General features: G+C 53.4%; 1 pseudogene; it reads left to right on the forward strand.

Moving 5' to 3' along the window:
* Window positions 1–4,508: 4,508 nt before the first annotated feature.
* On the forward strand, window positions 4,509–5,376 carry LOC147958525 (uncharacterized; annotated as a pseudogene).
* The last annotated feature ends 3,656 nt before the right edge of the window (window positions 5,377–9,032 follow it).

Consider the following 9,032-nt stretch of genomic DNA (forward strand, 5'->3'; position numbering starts at 1 on the left):
GATAGTACAGGAGGTACAGGCGAAGGCAAGCGATTTGAATATGGTCCAAGCCTCGTGCCACTTCCACTGAGGCCTTACGACATGACCATGGAGCAAAACGCAGCCATAGTGAAGGCCCAAGTGGACGCCCATTTTGGACCAAAACCGTCAGCGCCGCCAAGGGAGAAAGTGCGTGAGGATAAGATTGACCACTTTATTCGTATGGCTCAAGCACCAGCTCCCAAGCCTGTTGACTCAGACTATGAGCGCCAAATCAGGAAGGCACATCGAGCACGACTAAAGAAGGAGTCGAGCTCGAGCTCGACCAAGCAGATGGCAAAGAATGCGGGAAAACAGTTCCCCAGCTGGGAGAACAGGCGGCGCAATCGATCCCCCCGCTTGTTGTACCAACACATGAGAGTACCGGCGCCGGTCAGCTGGCAATAACCGACGAGCATAGAAGGCAGGTTGAAGAGCTCGGTATCACTGTTGGGCAACTCCTAGTGATCGAGCCCATGGATACGATTAGAGAGGAGGATATAAAACGAAAATATGTCCGCGGTGAACCTATGGTCAAGCCTGAGGAGGTCAAGAAGCTCTCAACGAGAATGTATGAATTGAATCAATGGTACATGGATATTTGCAAAGACCCACAATCGAGAGTCCCTCATGGTGAAAGTCAAGGAAGAGGATTACTTCCATGGGACAGCTCTGTCTATTGAGTATACAAAACTATTTCAGTTATTCAGTCAAGACGCACTCAAAAAATCTATCGTCAGTTGCTATTGTCTGTAAGTGATTTCTTTCTGTAATTTAAGTCCCAAGCTAGCTGTAGTGCTCTAGTTGATCATTACCTGTAATTATCGTCACTATATTCTTTTTTTGATATTATACAGGATGAAGATGTACGAAATGAGAAAAGGTGGACGCTATGGCATTGGGTTCATTGACCCAAATACCATTAATCAACAGACATGGTCATATGCATGGTATAAAGAAGACATAGAGAACAAAATGCTAGAGTTCTTGAAGCGCCTCAATACCAATCGAGATATAGTACTTCCTTACAACTTCGAGTGAGTCACACTTTCTTGTACTACAAATCATGTTTTTTGTTACTAGCTAGATGTTAATAAGTGTATAGGGTTTAGGGTTAGTTGATGAGTGTTATGCACATGCTCACTTAATTTATACATGCAAACGTATGCGCATGCAGGTTCCACTGAATCTTGTTAATCATTAAAATTGATGAAGGAACAATTGAAGTACTGGACTCACTGTTTAAAGAACCTAAAGACTACTCAATCATGAAGGGGGTAGTCAACAGGTAATTTCAATCATTATTGAACTATATTCCGCCTCTTTAGTTCGTCATTTCCTGATATCAACTAACTAATAAATCCTTTGTTCATTTTCTTTGCCGGCGGGCAGGGCTTATCAAAAGTTCATCAAAGTTGTTCCAGGCCCATTCAAAGAAAAGTTGCATTGGTTTCGACCCAAGGTAAGTAATTTTAAGTACTACTAGCTAGCTGCCATCTCTTTAATTCTAGTTTCAATACCATTAATTATCATGCTTGATTAATTAGTATCTAATTGAATTCTATTCTCGTAAAGGGCATGAAGCAGGCGCCGGGGACTGATTTATATGCATACTACATTTGCGAGAACATTCGCATGATGGCGTTCGAAAGGATTAAAAATGCTAGACAGCGATGGGTACGTTTGCCAGAACACTATTCACAATTTTTACATCCATATCTAATCACACAACTAATACATGCATATTGATCTCCTTCTTAAAAGTTCTCTGAGGTGGCGGGAGAAGCTCCTACCAATGGAGCGCGTACGAGCAATTGGAGAGGAAATAGCGGGATTTTTGCTCGACTAGGTCATAGATTCCAAAGGAGAATACCATTACCCGCTAACGCAGTAATGCCTTCATGTAGGAGAAATTGTATATACCAAATTGTATATAGTGTATGTGTGAATGGTGGTATAAACAAGCTCGTTTCTGCATTATTGCTTGTCTCAATGTGAGTACACTCTGGATCTTCTTTCTCATGCTGGAATGCTTGATTGTTAAACTTCCCGTATCCCTATTGATACAGGTTCCAAACTCTCTGCCGACGGTGATCCTTTCTCTGATCCTTCTCTTTATCTTAGTCTTACCGGTGCACTTCAGTATCTCACTCTCACTCGTCCTAAAATTTCTTTTGCTGTCCAACAAGCTTGTTTATACATGCATGATCCTCGTATTCCATACTACAATCATGTCAAACATATTCTTTGGTATCTCAAAGGCACACTAGACTTAGGTCTTTATATCAACAAATCCTCTCCCACCTCCTTGACAGCTTACTCTGATGCAGACTGGGATGATTGTCCAGATACTCGTAGGTCCACATCCGGATTTTGTGTTTTTTTGTGACAATTTGGTTTCTTGGTCTTCAAAAAGGCAGGTTACGGTCTCCCGCTCGTCTGCTGAAGCTGAGTACCGCGTTGTGGCTCATGCTGTTACTGATACGGTTTGGTTGCGCCAGTTACTGTCGGAGCTGCACCGTCCTATTGAGCAAGCTATCATTGTTTACTATAATAATATTTCAGCTGTCTACATGTCAGGGAATTCGGTTCAACACCGTCGCACCAAGCATGTTGAGATCGACATTCATTTTATTCGAGAGAAGGTAGCTCTCGGTCAAGTTCGCGTTCTCCACATGCCTACTTCTGCTCAGTTTGCTGATATCTTTACTAAAGGCCTCGCGACTACTCCGTTTCAAGACATTCGTTTCAGTCTCAATGTCGTCGAGCCTACCGTTTGACACTGAGGGATGTTAGAATACAACTTGTATTAGGATTATGACTCCTACTCGGTTTGTAATAAGACTAGATCAGGTGTGGCTTAGCTCTTATATATACTTCGTGTACCAGCACAATATTGCATTAATAATTATTCAATACAATTCTATAGCCGGGGACGTAACTGCCAGATCGTACGCCATCCACCGGCCGTGAGGTCTTGTTGTGCGTGTGCACCACTCCCTCGAGCATCGTACCCCCGTCATGTGGCAGCTCTTTCGTAGCGTTTTCAATCCAAGTCAAAGAATATCAAACTTGATGTACTTATGCATGTAAAGAAAAGTAGCCCAGATGAGCCTTCAGCGACAAAGCTTCATGTTTGACTGTCAGTTTTGGTAATGTGCTGACGATGATGAAGCACTTGCGGCGCTGCTGATGCATCCGGCTGTGGCTCGTGGAGACGAGGGCGCCAACAGTTGTGGGGTCCGAGCCAGGGAGTGAGTGCAAGGTGCTCGTTGACGGGAGGCGAAGGCAAGTAGAGGGCGGTGTAGGCGGCTGGTTGACGAGAGGCGAGCAGGCGGTGTCCGAGCCGGAGGGCCTGACACGGCATGGAGGAGCGAGGCATGCATTTGCTGTGATTTTTCTAATTAATTACCTTCATTATTTTAGGATTAAAACATGGAAGGGAACTCAATAGGAAATATAGGAAATTACTAATCTGTCCTTAAGCCAAAATCTGAGTCTTCTCGTATTAACCGTTGGATTAACTTAATACTACACATTATATTGGGTGATGTACCGTAAAAACTCTCATTTTTTTACGGTATATCATACTACTCCTAAGACCGGGTAGTATGAAATCATCTCAGCCGTTTATTAGATGGGTAGTTTTGTCAAGTTTCTAGTTGGTTATTTGTAGCATCCCTCATCATGACCAAACTCGTCGGACCACACCGTTGCCGTCGTCAGTCATCTGCGGCATCCGTCTATACCGCAGGACTCGTCCGCCATTTACTCCCTGTGTGCTCGCTCATTTGGCGTGGCCACCGTAGTCCGCCCTCTTTGTTGTCGTCGCCGGTCATGGGGTGCCGGCTGCCGCCACCGTTATTCGTCTGTCCAGTGTTCCAACGAGATTAGATTGGCATTGTGTGGGTGCGGCCACTGGTTTGTGTACGACACATGATCGCCGGGAAGCAATCGGCTGCTCATGTATATCGATCAATCAAGGAGGCTAGATTGGCTAGCTATGTACGTGGTGACCTCCTCGGCAGAAGGCACCAACCGGCAAGGATCGACCAAGACGACGTAAAATCGTATCTTCACTGCATCTATTGGAAAGTACTCACGGGTCGGGCTTGCGCCAAAAGTTTGTTAGAATAAACCTTGCAAGTTCAGTTAGTTTAGTTAGCGTTAGCTGCATTTTCTTCTTCAGTTTCGTCAGGTTCGTCAGTTTCGTCAGTAGCGAGATTAGCTCGAGGTTCCAACAACTTAGACCGAGTCCTGCGCCCTACTGATTCGTTCGTGGGATGGCACGAACAATGTGGATCATAGTGGCGCAAAGTCTGGAGGCCACGAGCCCCATTTCCTTCATTGTACTGAATAAATACAGAGAGAAAGAGATCAGAAAACTGCGGCAAGTTTGCGCAGGCAAAACCTCGTCTTTCACCTCGGTCTAGCTAGTTCGTCGTCTCAACTCCGACAATTGGCATCAGAGCCGGTTCCTGACCTTGGGAATGGCAGGCCCTGACGATTCCAGTGGTAGCAAGTCGCCGGCCACTGCGCGGGCACGGGTCTCCGACGGCAACGAGCTTGCTGTGGCTAAGAGACCCACGGCGCGGATGGCGCGCGACATCGGCAGTGCGGCGTGGCTGCAGCTAACCCGAACCAACTACACCGACTGGGCCGTCCTTATGCAGGTCATGATGGAGGGCCGCTTTCTCTGGGACGCCGTGCAGACGGGCACGGCGGAGCACAGCGACGATCGGCTGGCGCTCGAGGCAATCTTGCGCGGGGTGCCATCGGAGATGACGCCTACACTCACTGGCAAGGCCACGGCGAAGGAGGCTTGGGACACAATCAAGACGATCCGCCTCGGCGTGGCGCGCGTCCGCGAGGCCAAGCTCGTGACCATCTCCAAGCAGTACAGCGACATCCGCTTCACCGACGGCGAGACCGTTGATGATTTTGCCATGAGGATCTCGAACATGGTGGCCCAGATGGCACAGCTCGGAGAAGGTGTGCCCGAGAAGCGGGTTGTGCGAAAATTTCTGTCCGTCGTCCCCAAGAGGTACTCTCAGATCGCACTCTCCATTGAAAGTCTCGTCGATCTGGACAATTTATCGGTGGAGGAGCTCACCGGGCGGCTCAAGGCCGCTGAGGAGAGATACGATCTCGAGCAGGCCGAGGCCGGCGTCGGCCGGCTCCTGTTGACGGAGGAGTGGGCTGCATGCCTCAAGGGGCGGGGCGGCTCAAGCAGCAACTCGCCGCGAGGTGGCGGTCGGCGCGGCAGAGGCCATGGACGCGGCCGCGGCGGGCGTGGCAACGGAAAGGCCCATGACGACAAGTGTAGATACTGCGGCGCGGCAACGGAAAGGCCCATGACGAGAAGAGGGAGGAGGCGAATCAGGCAAACCTTGCACAGGCCGAGGCGGCCGAAGACGAGGACCCAACCTTCCTCATGGCGCAGGTGTGCACGATCACTGACGCCGGCGACATCTCCGACGACTACGTCGACCTCGTCGAGGAGCACGCCGAGGTCCACCTCGGGCGCACGGAGGAGGAGTACGACTCCAAGTGGTACCTCGACACGGGCGCCTCAAACCACATGTCGGGCAGCGCGGCGTGCTTCAACGAGCTCGACCGCCGCGTCGGCGGCACCGTGAAGTTTGGGGACGGCTCGGTCGTGGCGATCTGCGGTCGCGGGTCCGTGCTCTTCACCGACTGCAACGGTGGGCACCGCGTGCTCACAGGAGTCTACTTCATCCCGCGCCTCCGGAGCAGCATGGTCAGCATCGGGCAGCTCGACGAGAGCGGCTGCAAGTCAGTGATCACCGATGGTGTGTTCACTCTCAGCGACCGCCGCGGACAGGTGTTCGCGCGCGCCACCAGAGCTCGCAACTGCCTCTACCCCTACGACATGCAGTTGGCCCGACCGGTGTGCTTGGCCGTGCGCACCACCATCGACGAAGCGTGGCGTTGGCACGCGAGGTACGGGCATATGAATTTCAATTCACTCCAGATGCTAGCCCGGCAGGAGATGGTGCGCGGCCTGCCCGCGATCGACCACGTCGACCATCTCTGCGACAGCTGCCTGGCCGGCAAGCAGCGCCGAGCACCGTTCCCGGACGCGGCGAACTACCGGGCCGAGCATGTCCTCGAGCTGGTCCACGGCGATCTCTGCGGGCCCATAACCCAGGCAACTCCGTCAGGCCGGCGCTACTTTCTGCTCCTGGTGGACGACCTCTCCAGGTACATGTGGCTGACCCTGTTGAGCAGCAAGGACGAGGCGCCGGACGCGATCCGCCGCTTCCAGGAGCGCGTCGAGGTGGAGACCGGGCGCAAGCTGCGTGCTCTCCGCACCGACCGCGGCGGGGAGTTCACTTCCATCGAGTTCGGCGAGTACTGCGCCGACCGTGACGTTCAACGTCAGCTCACGGTGCCATACTCCCCTCAACAGAACAGGGTGGTTGAGCGCCGCAACCAGACGGTGGTGGCCATGGCGCGGAGCATGATGAAAGCGACGGCGATGCCCGGCAAGTTCTGGGGCGAGGCGGTGACCACTGCCGTATTCATTCTCAATCGAGCACCGACCAAGAGCGTGCGCGGCATGACCCCGTACGAGGCGTGGCACGGCGGGCGACCAGCGGTGCACTTCCTCCGCACCTTTGGGTGCGTGGCGCATGTCAAGAATGTGCGCCCACACCTGAAGAAGCTCGACGACAGATCAACGCCGATGGTCTTCATCGGCTACGAGGAAGGGGGCAAAGCGTATCGCGTCTTCGACCCTGTTGGTGGGCGCGTCCATGTGACGCGCGACGCTGTCTTCGACGAGGCGGCGCACTGGAACTGGGACGCCGAGGACCACGCCGCGGGCACTAATGCCTTCACCGTCGACTATGAGGGACGCCGTGTCCCTGCTATGGTAGAGAGGATCATACGCAGCTCGCCGCCACGCCAGCCTCCCAGCAGGGCCGCACCGTCTTCAGAACCGCACAGTCCTGACATGACTGTTGCTCACGAGGCAGCAACACCGGTGGCGGCGGCAACTCCAACTCGCGCCGAGCCCGCAACGCCACGCTCGGCGGCGACACCCGGCACGGCGGCGACACCTAGTACGGCGGCGACACCCAGCACGGCAGCGACGCCCGACACGGCAGGGAGCTCTGCATCTTCGTCGAGCAGCGTGCCGATCAACTTCACCACGCCTCCGACGCCGTGTTCGGAGAGACTTGACGCCCGCGTCGACGCCCACGGTCCTCTTCGTTTCCGCCGCGTGACAAACCTGTTCGGTCCACGCCCGGACACGACTCGCGATCAGGAGGAAGAACTGCTTCTCACCTCTGCAGAAGAGCCGTCCACTTTCTCTGAAGCTGAACACGAGCCGTGCTGGAGAAGAGCAATGCTGGAGGAGATCGCATCGATTGAAGATAATCAGACCTGGGAGCTCACTGATCTTCCCCCAGGACATGAATCCATCGTCTTGAAGTGGGTGTTCAAGGTCAAACGTGACGAGAGCGGCGCGGTGACCAAGCACAAGGCGCGGCTGGTTGCAAAGGGCTTCGTTCAGCAGCAGGGCATCGACTTTGACGAGGCGTTCGCGCCTGTTGCCCGCATCGACTCCGTGCGCCTCATGCTCGCTCTCGCTGCACAGGACGGCTGGGGAGTTCACCACATGGACGTGAAGTCTGCATTCCTCAACGGCGAGCTCACAGAGGAGGTGTACGTCCGGCAACCGCCGGGTTTCGTCGTCGCCACTGAAGAACACAAGGTGCTGCACCTCAAGAAGGCACTGAATGGTCTGCGTCAAGCTCCACGCGCCTGGAACGCCAAGCTCGACGCAACGCTCGGCGCTCTGGGCTTCACCAGAAGCAGGTCAGAGCATGGCGTCTACGTGCGCCGCGGACTCCTGGTGGGCGTATACGTGGACGACCTGCTCATCACCGGGCCGAACGACGACGACATCCGTAGCTTCAAGGGAGAGATGATGGCTGAATTTCGCATGTGCGATCTCGGCCTGCTCACCTACTACCTCGGCATTGAAGTTCACTAGAGCGCGCACGGGATCACGCTCGGGCAGGCTGCGTATGCACGCAAGATACTGGAGAAGGCAGACATGGTGGACTGCAACCCCTGCCACGCACCGATGGAGCCCAGGCTCAAACTCAGCAAGGACAGCCAGGCTCCTCCAACGGACGCCAGCGACTACAGAAGTCTCGTCGTCAGCCTCAGGTACTTGGTTCACACTCGACCGGACATCTCTTTTGCCGTCGGGTATGTGAGCAGGTTCATGGAGGCGCCAACGACGGAGCATCTCGCGGCGGTCAAGCACATCCTACGCTACGTTGCGGGCATGATCGATTACGGCTGCAGCTACCGGAGGAGCGGCGGCACAGTACTGTCCGGGTTCAGTGATAGCAACATGGGCGGTGACCCGGACACCCGCAAGAGCACCACCGGCCTCCTCTGGTACCTTGGCGATAGCTCAGTCTCCTAGCAGTCGCAGAAGCAGAAGGTGGTGGCGCTCTCATCTTCTAAAGCAGAATACATGGCCGCCACGGCGGCGGCATGCTACGGCGTGTGGCTGACCCGTCTGCTCAAGGACCTGACGGGAAGAGATGCTGATTTTCCAGTACTGAAGATGGACAACAAGTCAGCAATTGCACTTGCCAAGAATCCTGTCCACCATGATCGCAGCAAGCACATAGACCTGCGATATCATTTCATCAGGGACTGTGTGGAAGAGAAGAAGATCACAGTGGACTACATCAGCACGGATCTTCAGCTCGCGGATATTCTGACGAAGCCACTGGGCAAAGTCAAATTTCAGGAGCTGAGGAACAAGATCGGCATCACCAAAATAAAGTAGGAACTGCAAGGCTTAGGAGGAGATTGTTAGAACAAACCTTGCAAGTTCAGTTAGTTCAGTTAGCGTTAGCTGCATTTTCTTCTTCAGTTTCGTCAGGTTCGTCAGTTTCGTCAGTAGCGAGATTAGCTCAAGGTTCCAACAACTTAGACCGAGTCCTGCGCCCTACTGATTC

Source organism: Triticum urartu, chromosome 7A, assembly GCF_056163025.1.
Source record: "Triticum urartu cultivar PI428250 chromosome 7A, HENAU_Tu73, whole genome shotgun sequence".
In the NCBI taxonomy this organism is placed as follows: domain Eukaryota; kingdom Viridiplantae; phylum Streptophyta; class Magnoliopsida; order Poales; family Poaceae; genus Triticum; species Triticum urartu.